At 30.6% G+C, this 14,633-nt stretch overlaps 1 protein-coding gene across 10 annotated transcripts in view; it reads right to left on the minus strand.

Moving 5' to 3' along the window:
* Positions 1–12,182: 12,182 nt before the first annotated feature.
* The window catches only part of LOC117331716 (centrosomal protein of 41 kDa-like), a 58,173-nt gene continuing 55,722 nt past the window's right edge, over positions 12,183–14,633 (minus strand). For 9 of the 10 annotated variants that reach the window (XR_004533639.1, XR_004533638.1, XR_004533636.1 and 6 more), the window contains one exon: positions 12,183–13,244. The gene's annotated coding sequence lies outside the window, so the exon portion shown is untranslated. The remainder of the gene's footprint in view (positions 13,245–14,633) is intronic. The other variant, XR_004533637.1, reaches the window with a different exon arrangement.

Consider the following 14,633-nt stretch of genomic DNA (forward strand, 5'->3'; position numbering starts at 1 on the left):
TGTGGTATGGTAATTAAACATCATTATAAAACTGTGGTATGGTAATTAAACATCATTATAAAACTGTGGTATGGTAATTAAACATCATTATAAAACTATGGTATGGTAATTAAACATTATTATAAAACTATGGTATGGTAATTAAACATCATTATAAAACTGTGGTATGGTAATTAAACATCATTATAAAACTATGGTATCGTGATTAAACATCATTATAAAACTATGGTATCGTAATTAAACATCATTATAAAACTGTGGTATGGTAATTAAACATCATTATAAAACTGTGGTATCGTAATTAAACATCATTATAAAACTATGGTATCGTAATTAAACATCATTATAAAACTGTGGTATGGTAATTAAACATCATTATAAAACTTTGGTATCGTAATTAAACATCATTATAAAACTGTGGTATCGTAATTAAACATCATTATAAAACTATGGTATCGTAATTAAACATCATTATAAAACTGTGGTATCGTAATTAAACATCATTATAAAACTGTGGTATCGTAATTAAACATCATTATAAAACTATGGTATCGTAATTAAACATCATTATAAAACTGTGGTATGGTAATTAAACATCATTATAAAACTTTGGTATCGTAATTAAACATCATTATAAAACTTTGGTATCGTAATTAAACATCATTATAAAACTATGGTATCGTAATTATACATCATTATAAAACTGTGGTATCGTAATTAAACATCATTATAAAACTATGGTATCGTAATTAAACATCATTATAAAACTGTGGTATGGTAATTAAACATCATTATAAAACTTTGGTATCGTAATTAAACATCATTATAAAACTTTGGTATCGTAATTAAACATCATTATAAAACTATGGTATCGTAATTAAACATCATTATAAAACTGTGGTATCGTAATTAAACATCATTATAAAACTGTGGTATCGTAATTAAACATCATTATAAAACTATGGTATCGTAATTAAACATCATTATAAAACTGTGGTATGGTAATTAAACATCATTATAAAACTTTGGTATCGTAATTAAACATCATTATAAAACTTTGGTATCGTAATTAAACATCATTATAAAACTATGGTATCGTAATTATACATCATTATAAAACTGTGGTATCGTAATTAAACATCATTATAAAACTATGGTATCGTAATTAAACATCATTATAAAACTGTGGTATGGTAATTAAACATCATTATAAAACTTTGGTATCGTAATTAAACATCATTATAAAACTTTGGTATCGTAATTAAACATCATTATAAAACTATGGTATCGTAATTAAACATCATTATAAAACTATGGTATCGTAATTAAACATCATTATAAAACTGTGGTATGGTAATTAAACATCATTATAAAACTATGGTATGGTAATTAAACATCATTATAAAACTTTGGTATCGTAATTAAACATCATTATAAAACTATGGTATCGTAATTAAACATCATTATAAAACTATGGTATCGTAATTAAACATCATTATAAAACTGTGGTATGGTAATTAAACATCATTATAAAACTGTGGTATGGTAATTAAACATCATTATAAAACTTTGGTATCGTAATTAAACATCATTATAAAACTATGGTATGGTAATTAAACATCATTATAAAACTGTGGTATGGTAATTAAACATCATTATAAAACTATGGTATCGTAATTAAACATTATTATAAAACTATGGTATGGTAATTAAACATCATTATAAAACTGTGGTATGGTAATTAAACATTATTATAAAACTTTGGTATGGTAATTAAACATCATTATAAAACTATGGTATCGTAATTAAACATCATTATAAAACTGTGGTATCGTAATTAAACATTATTATAAAACTTTGGTATGGTAATTAAACATCATTATAAAACTATGGTATGGTAATTAAACATTATTATAAAACTATTGTATTGTAATTAAACATTATAAAACTGTGGTATGGTAATTAAACATCATTATAAAACTGTGGTATGGTAATTAAACATCATTATAAAACTATGGTATCGTAATTAAACATCATTATAAAACTATGATATCGTAATTAAACATCATTATAAAACTGTGGTATGGTAATTAAACATCATTATAAAACTGTGGTATCGTAATTAAACATCATTATAAAACTATGATATGGTAATTAAACATCATTATAAAACTATGGTATGGTAATTAAACATTATTATAAAACTATGATATCGTAATTAAACATCATTATAAAACTGTGGTATGGTAATTAAACATCATTATAAAACTGTGGTATCGTAATTAAACGTCATTATAAAACTATGGTATCGTGATTAAACATCATTATAAAACTGTGGTATCGTAATTAAACATCATTATAAAACTGTGGTATCGTAATTAAACATCATTATAAAACTATGGTATGGTAATTAAACATCATTATAAAACTATGGTATCGTAATTAAACATCATTATAAAACTTTGGTATCGTAATTAAACATTATTATAAAACTATGATATCGTAATTAAACATCATTATAAAACTGTGGTATCGTAATTAAACATCATTATAAAACTGTGGTATCGTAATTAAACATCATTATAAAGCTGTGGTATCGTAATTAAACATCATTATAAAACTATGGTATCGTAATTAAACATCATTATAAAACTGTGGTATGGTAATTAAACATCATTATAAAACTGTGGTATGGTAATTAAACATCATTATAAAACTGTGGTATCGTAATTAAACATCATTATAAAACTGTGGTATGGTAATTAAACATCATTATAAAACTATGGTATCGTGATTAAACATCATTATAAAACTGTGGTATCGTAATTAAACATTATTATAAAACTATGGTATCGTGATTAAACATCATTATAAAACTGTGGTATCGTAATTAAACATCATTATAAAACTATGGTATCGTAATTAAACATTATTATAAAACTATGGTATCGTAATTAAACATCATTATAAAACTGTGGTATCGTAATTAAACATCATTATAAAACTATGATATGGTAATTGAACATCATTATAAAACTATGTTATGGTAATTAAACATCATTATAAAACTGTGGTATCGTAATTAAACATCATTATAAAACTGTGGTATGGTAATTAAACATCATTATAAAACTGTGGTATGGTAATTAAACATCATTATAAAACTGTGGTATGGTAATTAAACATCATTATAAAACTATGGTATCGTAATTAAACATCATTATAAAACTGTGGTATGGTAATTAAACATCATTATAAAACTATGGTATGGTAATTAAACATCATTATAAAACTGTGGTATGGTAATTAAACATCATTATAAAACTATGGTATCGTAATTAAACATCATTATAAAACTGTGGTATGGTAATTAAACATCATTATAAAACTGTGGTATCGTAATTAAACATCATTATAAAACTGTGGTATGGTAATTAAACATCATTATAAAACTATGGTATGGTAATTAAACATCATTATAAAACTATGGTATCGTAATTAAACATTATTATAAAACTATGGTATGGTAATTAAACATCATTATAAAACTATGGTATCGTAATTAAACATCATTATAAAACTATGGTATGGTAATTAAACATCATTATAAAACTGTGGTATCGTAATTAAACATCATTATAAAACTATGATATGGTAATTAAACATCATTATAAAACTGTGGTATCGTAATTAAACATTATTATAAAACTATGGTATCGTGATTAAACATTATTATAAAACTATGGTATCGTAATTAAACATCATTATAAAACTGTGGTATCGTAATTAAACATCATTATAAAACTATGGTATGGTAATTAAACATCATTATAAAACTGTGGTATGGTAATTAAACATCATTATAAAACTGTGGTATGGTAATTAAACATCATTATAAAACTATGGTATGGTAATTAAACATCATTATAAAACTGTGGTATCGTAATTAAACATCATTATAAAACTATGGTATGGTAATTAAACATCATTATAAAACTGTGGTATGGTAATTAAACATCATTATAAAACTGTGGTATGGTAATTAAACATCATTATAAAACTATGGTATGGTAATTAAACATCATTATAAAACTGTGGTATCGTAATTAAACATCATTATAAAACTATGATATGGTAATTAAACATCATTATAAAACTGTGGTATCGTAATTAAACATTATTATAAAACTATGGTATCGTGATTAAACATTATTATAAAACTATGGTATCGTAATTAAACATCATTATAAAACTGTGGTATCGTAATTAAACATCATTATAAAACTATGGTATGGTAATTAAACATCATTATAAAACTTTGGTATGGTAATTAAACATCATTATAAAACTATGGTATCGTAATTAAACATCATTATAAAACTATGGTATGGTAATTAAACATCATTATAAAACTGTGGTATCGTAATTAAACATCATTATAAAACTGTGGTATGGTAATTAAACATCATTATAAAACTGTGGTATGGTAATTAAACATTATTATAAAACTATGGTATGGTAATTAAACATCATTATAAAACTATGGTATCGTAATTAAACATCATTATAAAACTGTGGTATCGTGATTAAACATCATTATAAAACTATGGTATCGTAATTATACATTATTATAAAACTATGGTATCGTAATTAAACATTATTATAAAACTATGGTATGGTAATTAAACATCATTATAAAACTGTGGTATCGTAATTAAACATCATTATAAAACTGTGGTATCGTAATTAAACATCATTATAAAACTGTGGTATCGTAATTAAACATTATTATAAAACTATGGTATCGTGATTAAACATTATTATAAAACTATGGTATGGTAATTAAACATCATTATAAAACTGTGGTATGGTAATTAAACATTATTATAAAACTGTGGTATCGTAATTAAACATTATTATAAAACTATGGTATCGTAATTAAACATCATTATAAAACTGTGGTATCGTAATTAAACATTATTATAAAACTATGGTATCGTTATTAAACATCATTATAAAACTGTGGTATGGTAATTAAACATTATTATAAAACTATGGTATGGTAATTAAACATCATTATAAAACTTTGGTATCGTAATTAAACATCATTATAAAACTATGGTATCGTAATTAAACATCATTATAAAACTGTGGTATCGTAATTAAACATTATTATAAAACTGTGGTATGGTAATTAAACATCATTATAAAACTGTGGTATCGTAATTAAACATCATTATAAAACTGTGGTATGGTAATTAAACATCATTATAAAACTGTGGTATCGTAATTAAACATCATTATAAAACTGTGGTATGGTAATTAAACATTATTATAAAACTATGATATCGTAATTAAACATCATTATAAAACTGTGGTATCGTAATTAAACATCATTATAAAACTGTGGTATCGTAATTAAACACCATTATAAAGCTGTGGTATCGTAATTAAACATCATTATAAAACTATGGTATCGTAATTAAACATCATTATAAAACTTTGGTATGGTAATTAAACATTATTATAAAACTATGGTATGGTAATTAAACATTATTATAAAACTATGGTATGGTAATTAAACATCATTATAAAACTGTGGTATGGTAATTAAACATCATTATAAAACTGTGGTATCGTGATTAAACATCATTATAAAACTATGGTATCGTAATTATACGTCATTATAAAACTGTGGTATGGTAATTAAACATCATTATAAAACTGTGGTATCGTAATTAAACATTATTATAAAACTGTGGTATCGTAATTAAACATCATTATAAAACTGTGGTATCGTAATTAAACATCATTATAAAACTGTGGTATCGTAATTAAACATCATTATAAAACTTTGGTATCGTAATTAAACATTATTATAAAACTATGGTATCGTGATTAAACATCATTATAAAACTATTGTATTGTAATTATACATTATTATAAAACTATGGTATTGTAATTATACATTATTATAAAACTCTGGTCATTATTGTAGAGGAATGAATCAATACGATTCTGTAATTTAAAATGTCCATAGGAAAACTTTGTTGGATTTAAGGAGAATATCTTTGTTAAAGATATTTCCTTACATTCTGTTATGTTTTCCTATAAAAAAAAAAAGGTAAGGAATTTCCTCAAGGTAATGGATGTCGATGAAACTGGGTACTGGTGCTATTCTCCCTGTATATTTTAGGGTAAACATGTAAATCTATATATATATATAACATGAACAGTATAACCCAGATAACACTGGATCCTCACATAAATGTATGGAGGATACGAATTACTTGTAATGATTATATGGGGCAAAGCGTTCTAGTGTTTGAACATGATGCAGTCACGCTAGTATCCGCCTTCGGCCCACGTTTGCCGAAGGGTTCATTGTGGTTTCTCCAGTTACTAAAACATTATTCTTATTGCATTTTATTGTATTTCCAGTACTTCTTATATATATTATGTGATTGTATTTGTGATTTTTTGTGTTTTGATAAAGGGGCGGATTGCCTCGAAAATTTAACAAACCTTATTGTTTACACTGTTTGAATTACTTCTTTGCCCCATATATATATATATATATATATATATATTGTTCTTGTTTCGCCACCGTTTTATCGATTTAGAATGTTTCGTTGATTAATAGAATCTTTAATAGAATTTAATAGAAGGGGGGAGGGGGGGGGGGGGATGATTATTTACCCTGTTTACCCTCTTATGTATCTAATATTGACGTTATGTACATCAATGCAAGACGTGATTGAATTGTCGACGTGATGTTATTGTACTGTTGCCGTGACGTCATGGTTTGTTGACGTGACGAAATACAATTGTTGAGAACGTGCAAAGAGCACGTGTAGCTTGTCTTTTCCCTAGGGTGAGATAAGAAAATCTCACCCCGTTAAACTGTGGACATCCCTGTCCAGGGTAAGAGAATAATAGAATCGATCATGGATCTGTTCCATGGACAAGGATATCTCAACCCGAGTGTTTGCCGAGTGCTGGCCTGTCTTACACGAGGGTTGAGATATCCTTGTTCGCGGAATAGACCCGTGATTGATCATTTTTCTCACATACTTACAACCAAACATAAGTTTTTTTTATGAAAGTTTGTCATCGCGCCGTCTTCAATGCTCCTTGGAATATGCGTCAAAATATATGACGTCATCATTTACGACTTGGTTACTCAACGTAATATGATGACGTTACGTTATTGTGAGCAGCGTCTTATAACGCGTGCCGTCTGTCTTTACCTACCCTGTGTAAGATTTATCTTTTCCCTAGCAACCACTGGATAACCCTGTGAAGTATAGGAGAAATGTCTTTCTTCTCTGTTAATTTTTTTGTAGTTTGAATATGTAGTTTGAAAACTCATCATCAGTGTAAGCTTCATGTATAAGTATAATATGATGGTAGGTCTATTGGATCGTCTCACGCGCTAGCATGTGTATAACCCGGTCAGTGAATGTCGTAATGTCTGACAGGGAACATGTAACACTCTAATGAGTAAACCGTGACACTAGTAAGGTCAGCCAGTCTCGCTCCATGTGTGAATGAACAGTTTTTCATTTACTTTTACCTTCTAACACCATAAGTGTGGCCGGTATATGCACATGAGCGTATTATCCACGAATATCCGAAGTCCGTGATTTATTTTAGTTGGAAATACATTAAGGAAATTATATAGTTGGATGTTGTACTTTCCCCCTGACGTGGCTCCATGGTACCAGCTGTGAGTTGTCCTCTTTACAACAATACCTTGTAAGCTGTGGACAGATTCATACCACAGTGTGTAATCCGATGGTATGGCGAACCATATGTTGTCCTACAATCCAGTCTAGCAACGAATGTTGGAGAAAATGAGATTTCAACCAAAATTATTCTAATCGAACTTCCAAATGTTACAGTATAACGTTTATTGGGCCGTTATGTCTTCAGAAACAGATGTCAACATTTGATATAAATTCAATCAAGCTGATTATCCATATACATACAAAATGATGTTAGCATAAACATGCGAATCTTAAACTTTAAGAAAACGTGTAAATTGTTAAGGATATTGGGGCGAGCAAAACAGATTAACTTCAATTGTATACCTAAAGCTGTGTACATTTGGTGGCATATGTTTTCGGGTATTACCATTTATAAATTGCACTTTTAATCCCCATCTTTCGATACATTTTAATCATTTCAGAGCCTTCAATATATACATGTACAGTACAATGTCAAAGATATTCAGGTTTCCAAAATAGTAAAAGCATTATTGAGTACATATAATTTATGACTATATATGATAATTATAATTATGTATTGTATAACACTTTTATACTACTAGAAGTGGGTAGATAGTAAGAATTACTCGGGCTATATTCTAACGTTCAGCGGACCTTCATCAGGTCCTAGCGATAATCTTCGGCGCTTATCTATGACGGTATCGACAGCATTATCTATGACTGTATCGTCAGCGCTTATCTATGACGGTATCGATAGCGCTTATCAATGACCGTATCGTCAGCATAATCTATGACTGTATCGTCAGCGCTTAAAATCATCTGTGACGGTACCGTCAGCGCTTATCGATGACGGTATCGTAAGCACTTATCTATGATTGTATCTTCAGTGCATATCAATGACCGTATCGTAAACACTTATCAATGACCGTATCGTCAGAGCTTATCAATGACCGTATCGTCAGAGCTTATCAATGACCGTATCGTCAGCGCTTATCAATGACCGTATCGTCAGAGCTTATCAATGACCGTATCGTCAGAGCTTATCAATGACCGTATCATCAGAGCTTATCAATGACCGTATCGTCAGAGCTTATCAATGACCGTATCGTCAGAGCTTATCTATGACCGTATCGTCAGCGCTTACCAATAACCGTATCGTCAACGCTTATCTATGATTGTATCTTCAGCGCTTATCAATGACCGTATCGTCAGCGCTTATCAATGACCGTATCGTCAGAGCTTATCAATAACCGTATCGTCAGCGCTTATCAATGACCGTATCGTCAGAGCTTATCTATGACCGTATCGTCAGCGCTTATCAATGACCGTATCGTCAGAGCTTATCAATGACCGTATCGTCAGAGCTTATCAATGACCGTATCGTCAGAGCTTATCTATGACCGTATCGTCAGCGCTTACCAATGACCGTATCGTCAGCGCTTATCAATGACCGTATCGTCAGAGCTTATCAATGACCGTATCGTCAGAGCTTATCAATGACCGTATCGTCAGCGCTTATCAATGACCGTATCGTCAGAGCTTATCAATGACCGTATCGTCAGAGCTTATCAATGACCGTATCATCAGAGCTTATCAATGACCGTATCGTCAGAGCTTATCTATGACCGTATCGTCAGCGCTTACCAATAACCGTATCGTCAACGCTTATCTATGATTGTATCTTCAGCGCTTATCAATGACCGTATCGTCAGCGCTTATCAATGACCGTATCGTCAGAGCTTATCAATAACCGTATCGTCAGCGCTTATCAATGACCGTATCGTCAGAGCTTATCTATGACCGTATCGTCAGCGCTTATCAATGACCGTATCGTCAGAGCTTATCAATGACCGTATCGTCAGAGCTTATCAATGACCGTATCGTCAGAGCTTATCTATGACCGTATCGTCAGCGCTTACCAATGACCGTATCGTCAACGCTTATTTATGGCTGAATCGTCAGAGCTTATCAATGAATGCATATCAGCGGTTACCAATGACTGCATCGCCTTAATCGAGGACGTGCGTCCCTGCCCAAATACAAAAAGAATTATCATTAATCATATTTTGATTTAGTTTTAGTTATTTTTATATCAATACAAACATGTAAAAATAAATAGTCTTAAAACTGAATCCATAAACTAGATAGTAAGCATATCCGAGTACGTTTACTCAGAACTTGATTCCTTAATCATCTTTATGTCAAACTAATGTTAGTTTTACTGAAGAATGAGCAGCGTCGTTAACACTACGGTGAGCTGTACGTGTTGAGATAGCGTCTCGTCTACCCGCCTAGCGATTGTTGGCGTGTTGATGGTACGCCCCCTTTAACTGTTCCTTTGATCAGGTGAAAATCTAATGTTACATTGAGCGACTGCATCTGACAGATTACTATTCATTTCAATTCAAATCAATTAACATCTTACATCCTTCTCAAAAAAGCTTTGAATTTCAACAATATCTTCAGTTAACCATTTTAATGCTGCAGATTGATAATATAGTTCTAAAGCGATGAATTTCGATTGCAATATTTTCAGTAATACTACCAGTTGAATGTCAACATTTGTTTTGTTCCTTAATAACTATTATGTTGATTCAGATAATTATGGTGTTCCGTTAGGGCCAAATTTCCAATATCGCTCCTTCGTCATCGTGTTTTCGCTCCTTCAATCCTTCGCGTTTAGCGATAAGGAGCGAAGGAGCGATATTGGAAATTTGGCCCTAACGGAACACCATAGATGATTGTCAACTTTTCCAACTATTTCTATCTCTTGTACACTCATTGTCAACATTTCCTGTCTCAGTGCTATCGTGACCACACAATGTCGTCCTGTTTCAGCATTAGATACTATCAGATACCTTTCCAACATGTTCTGTCATCATTATCACGTGACAACAGATTGCTACATCACCATTATTTAGTTTAACCAATATTTAAGAATAAGTAGTACAATTCAATAAAGCATTAACTACAATAGCTTACGCCTATTCCCGCATTTTCCTGTGGTAAAAAGCCGCACCATTAACATTCTTAATACTATTCTGAATACGTACATCCTCCTTTTATTTTGTCGATCATCATTTTTAACCAATGGTCACCGACAGAAGTGATCAAAATAACTTTATTTCTTATCAATTATTTCGCCAAATAACGATGATACAATTGATAGGTGATGCTTTTAGATTTTAAAGTAAATATTTTAGCACATTTGGCCCCTTCGACATTTAATGTAGGAAAGGTCATTCAACTGATCATGTTATTTGACACTTGTGACTATGAAAGTATCCAGGATTGTTCATCCAAGCATACTACTGACCTAATATCAGGACTCTGGGCCTCTTGTTTATTAAGTAGTGGAATATATATATATACAAATAACATATCTTTTACGATGGAAGACGGAAAAGGATGTTAAAGGCATCATCAATATGTCCCTTGAGTTTCAAATGACCTAAAATGCAATTCGTATGTGACAATTTTTACATGTATAGTTACTATAGTTCATAGACATAAATATAATTTTTACGGTTCTTAAATTATAGATAAAAATCGTAATATATTTTTACAGTTCTTATTTAGTTTTTATTAAATATTTGTCTATTGCTAAACCAATGGGTTTGTAAACTACACAGTTTCTGTTTATAATTTTACCATGTTTCATGAGGTAACAACTGTAGAAACATGTCCATATTTTACAGGTGTTGTACTTGTACATTTATATTATGAGTATAAAGATAAGGTCAGTAAACAAGAAAAGGTAAACAGATCCATGTCCTTTTTTTTTTACATGTGTAATGTACTGTACATTCATATTATATGAACATAATGATAATTTAAATAATCTATTTAAAATTGTCATTGAATAATGAGTTATAAAGTGATTGATAATATATCCAATTACATGTGATGTGTAGATGTATGTGATTATGTGGAAAAAATTTGAATAATTTTTTTTTTTTTTTTTTTTTTTTTACAGTTCTTAATAAAGATCGTAATATCATAAACATGCATTGACACTACCCAGATTATTGCTTTACTATATATTAGCCCATTTAAGAAACAAATTTTACTACTTTCACTGTGTAGTTATACAAAGGGAGACAAGAAGACCAAACGTTGGCCAAATTAACCAATATCGTACCATATTAATAATTATATATATTTTTTAATATCAATAATTTAGGTAGCAAACATTTCTAAAATATCCACTAGCAGATGAAATGACTGGAATGGTCTAAGGAGACAGATATGAACCAATGATTTCCAAAGTTTGATGATAGAAATAAGGATCTCTGCATTTCAGCTTCAGTCCTTAAATTACCAATGAAATAAGCCGTCATGCTATTTTAATGAACAACTTATACTTTAATACAGAACATTTGAATATTATTATTGACATTAAAATGCTACCGATATCAATTCTATATTAAGTAGTTATAAAGAAGCCAACAACTGTTTGCATCATGATATTTATTGACAATATAGGCGATGCTCACATTGATAGTATGTACAAATCATAAATATTCAAACAAATGCATGTACTTATTTATCAGTCGCTTAGTGTTTTTTAGTGCTAGTGACAACAACATCAATGATGCAGTCACAGAATGAGGTAAATAATTTAGGTTTTTAGCATTATTTTCTGCTGTTGTCAATGACAAGATTGGGAGAGTAAACTTTAGAGATCTCCCAATGTGGCATTTTAGGTCTCAAAACCATATCAGTGTTTTCAAAAAAGTAAAAAAAAAATAAATCTTTACAAGGATTTAACTACTACCAAGGAGTATGTGTGGTCAGTAATTTATATGAGGCTCGAACAAGTCACATATTTCTGTGCTTGGTCAGATACAAGAACCTAACTAATAATGTGATATTACTTATGGACTAACAAACAAAAGTACATCAAATATCATCACTCTCCAAAATCAGCTCTCAAAAGCAGGACAAAACACCTGAATTTCTCATTTACAACTCTCATCTTCTTTTCATCAGAGGACGAGGACTCAGACTTTTCATCTACTGAATATACTTGGGTAATAGAGGATAAACAGTTACACTTTTCACCTCTCATTTACATTATACCTGGGTAATAGAGGATAAACAGAACGTTACACTTCTCATCTCTCATTTACATTATACCTGGGTAATAGAGGATAAACAGCTACACTTCTCATCTCTCATTTACATTATACCTGGGTAATAGAGGATAAACAGAACGTTACACTTCTCACCTCTCATTTACATTATACCTGGGTAATAGAGGATAAACAGCTACACTTCTCACCTCTCATTTACATTATACCTGGGTAATAGAGGATAAACAGCTACACTTCTCATCTCTCATTTACATTATACCTGGGTAATAGAGGATAAACAGCTACACTTCTCACCTCTCATTTACATTATACCTGGGTAATAGAGGATAAACAGCTACACTTCTCACCTCTCATTTACATTATACCTGGGTAATAGAGGATAAACAGCTACACTTCTCATCTCTCATTTACATTATACCTGGGTAATAGAGGATTATAAGACTCTTTCATATGTGTATATGTAGGATAGGGACATTCCACCCGAGGGGTCACAAAATGTGGTGAAACCCGAGGCTTGCCGAGGGTTTTACCACATTTTGTGATCCCGAGGGTGGAATATCCCTATCCTACATACACACATAATGAAAGAGTCTTTTTCTCTCATATCATTACCGAATTTCTGGCGAAAGTGTCCCTCAGCCATCCATTTTCTTCAATTTTTTAATTTCTTTATTTGACGTTTTTACTAAATATACTTATGATATTCTGAAAGATCATAGCCTATTTTTAGCAAACAATGTTTGCACACAAATTTCATTCATTTTGTGGTTAAGTGATGAACGAATGAACAATTCGCCGATAAAAATTACCGTAACTTGACCGACTTTTACGTGGCCGTGATCAAATTGTCAACATCCGAGAAAAAGAAGTTCTATCAACAATACTGAAAGCCAACGCTGAAATGAGTTTCCCAACTTCACATATAATTTGATTTGCACCTCGACATATTTAATCATTTCACAGAACACACTGTACTTTTAAATGTCAAGTCAAATTTTTTTTTTATAAAATACTACGTCACTGCATGACGTCACGACTGTCATTGGAATTCCATTCATAGTTCAATGAGAGTGATGTCGATCTCGATCGCCATGACGCGGCGATGTTTCGTGGCTGGTAATTTTAAATTCACTGTGATTTTGGCAACTTCGTGTGTGAACCAGCGAACAGTGACTCTATACGAGTATTCGATCTTTTCTGTGACATAGGATTATATGTGTTTAACCGGTTGTCTTGATGGAATGACGAAGGTAGGTCAGTCGATAGGCTAACGATGATCATATTGAAAGGCTAGGATGGCAGTTAGTTTTCATGGTTACTCTACACAAATATAGACTCTGAGTTACAATTGAAATAAATATTTTTTATATGAACATCGAGGGGTGTCATTTTTACCGAATGTTTGTTCATTTAAGAGCCAATTCCCAACTTCCAAATACACAGGTTACTGAGTAGGCCTAACAGTTACTGACAGTACCGTAGAGTAAACAAATTCCAGGGCCCCCTGCTGACGCAAACGGAACCATTTCATAGGTTGTGACGTTTGACATTTTCTTTTTTATATTTTTTTTATGTGTGGCTTTTATTTTACTTCCTGTCATTGCCAGGTGATTGTGTGTGTTTACATGTTTTTAATGACAAATGACAAATCTGTCGGGTAGGCAAGTCTGTATTGTACTGTAACTGTTACAACAGGCCTGTAGGCGTAGTCTAACTGTTTGTTACAGTAACGGAGTTATATGTTCGCTCAGATGAAATGTCTAATCGTTTAACCGTGTAGCCCTATTGATTTACTGCTGATATGATA

Source organism: Pecten maximus, chromosome 7, assembly GCF_902652985.1.
Source record: "Pecten maximus chromosome 7, xPecMax1.1, whole genome shotgun sequence".
NCBI classification, from domain to species: domain Eukaryota; kingdom Metazoa; phylum Mollusca; class Bivalvia; order Pectinida; family Pectinidae; genus Pecten; species Pecten maximus.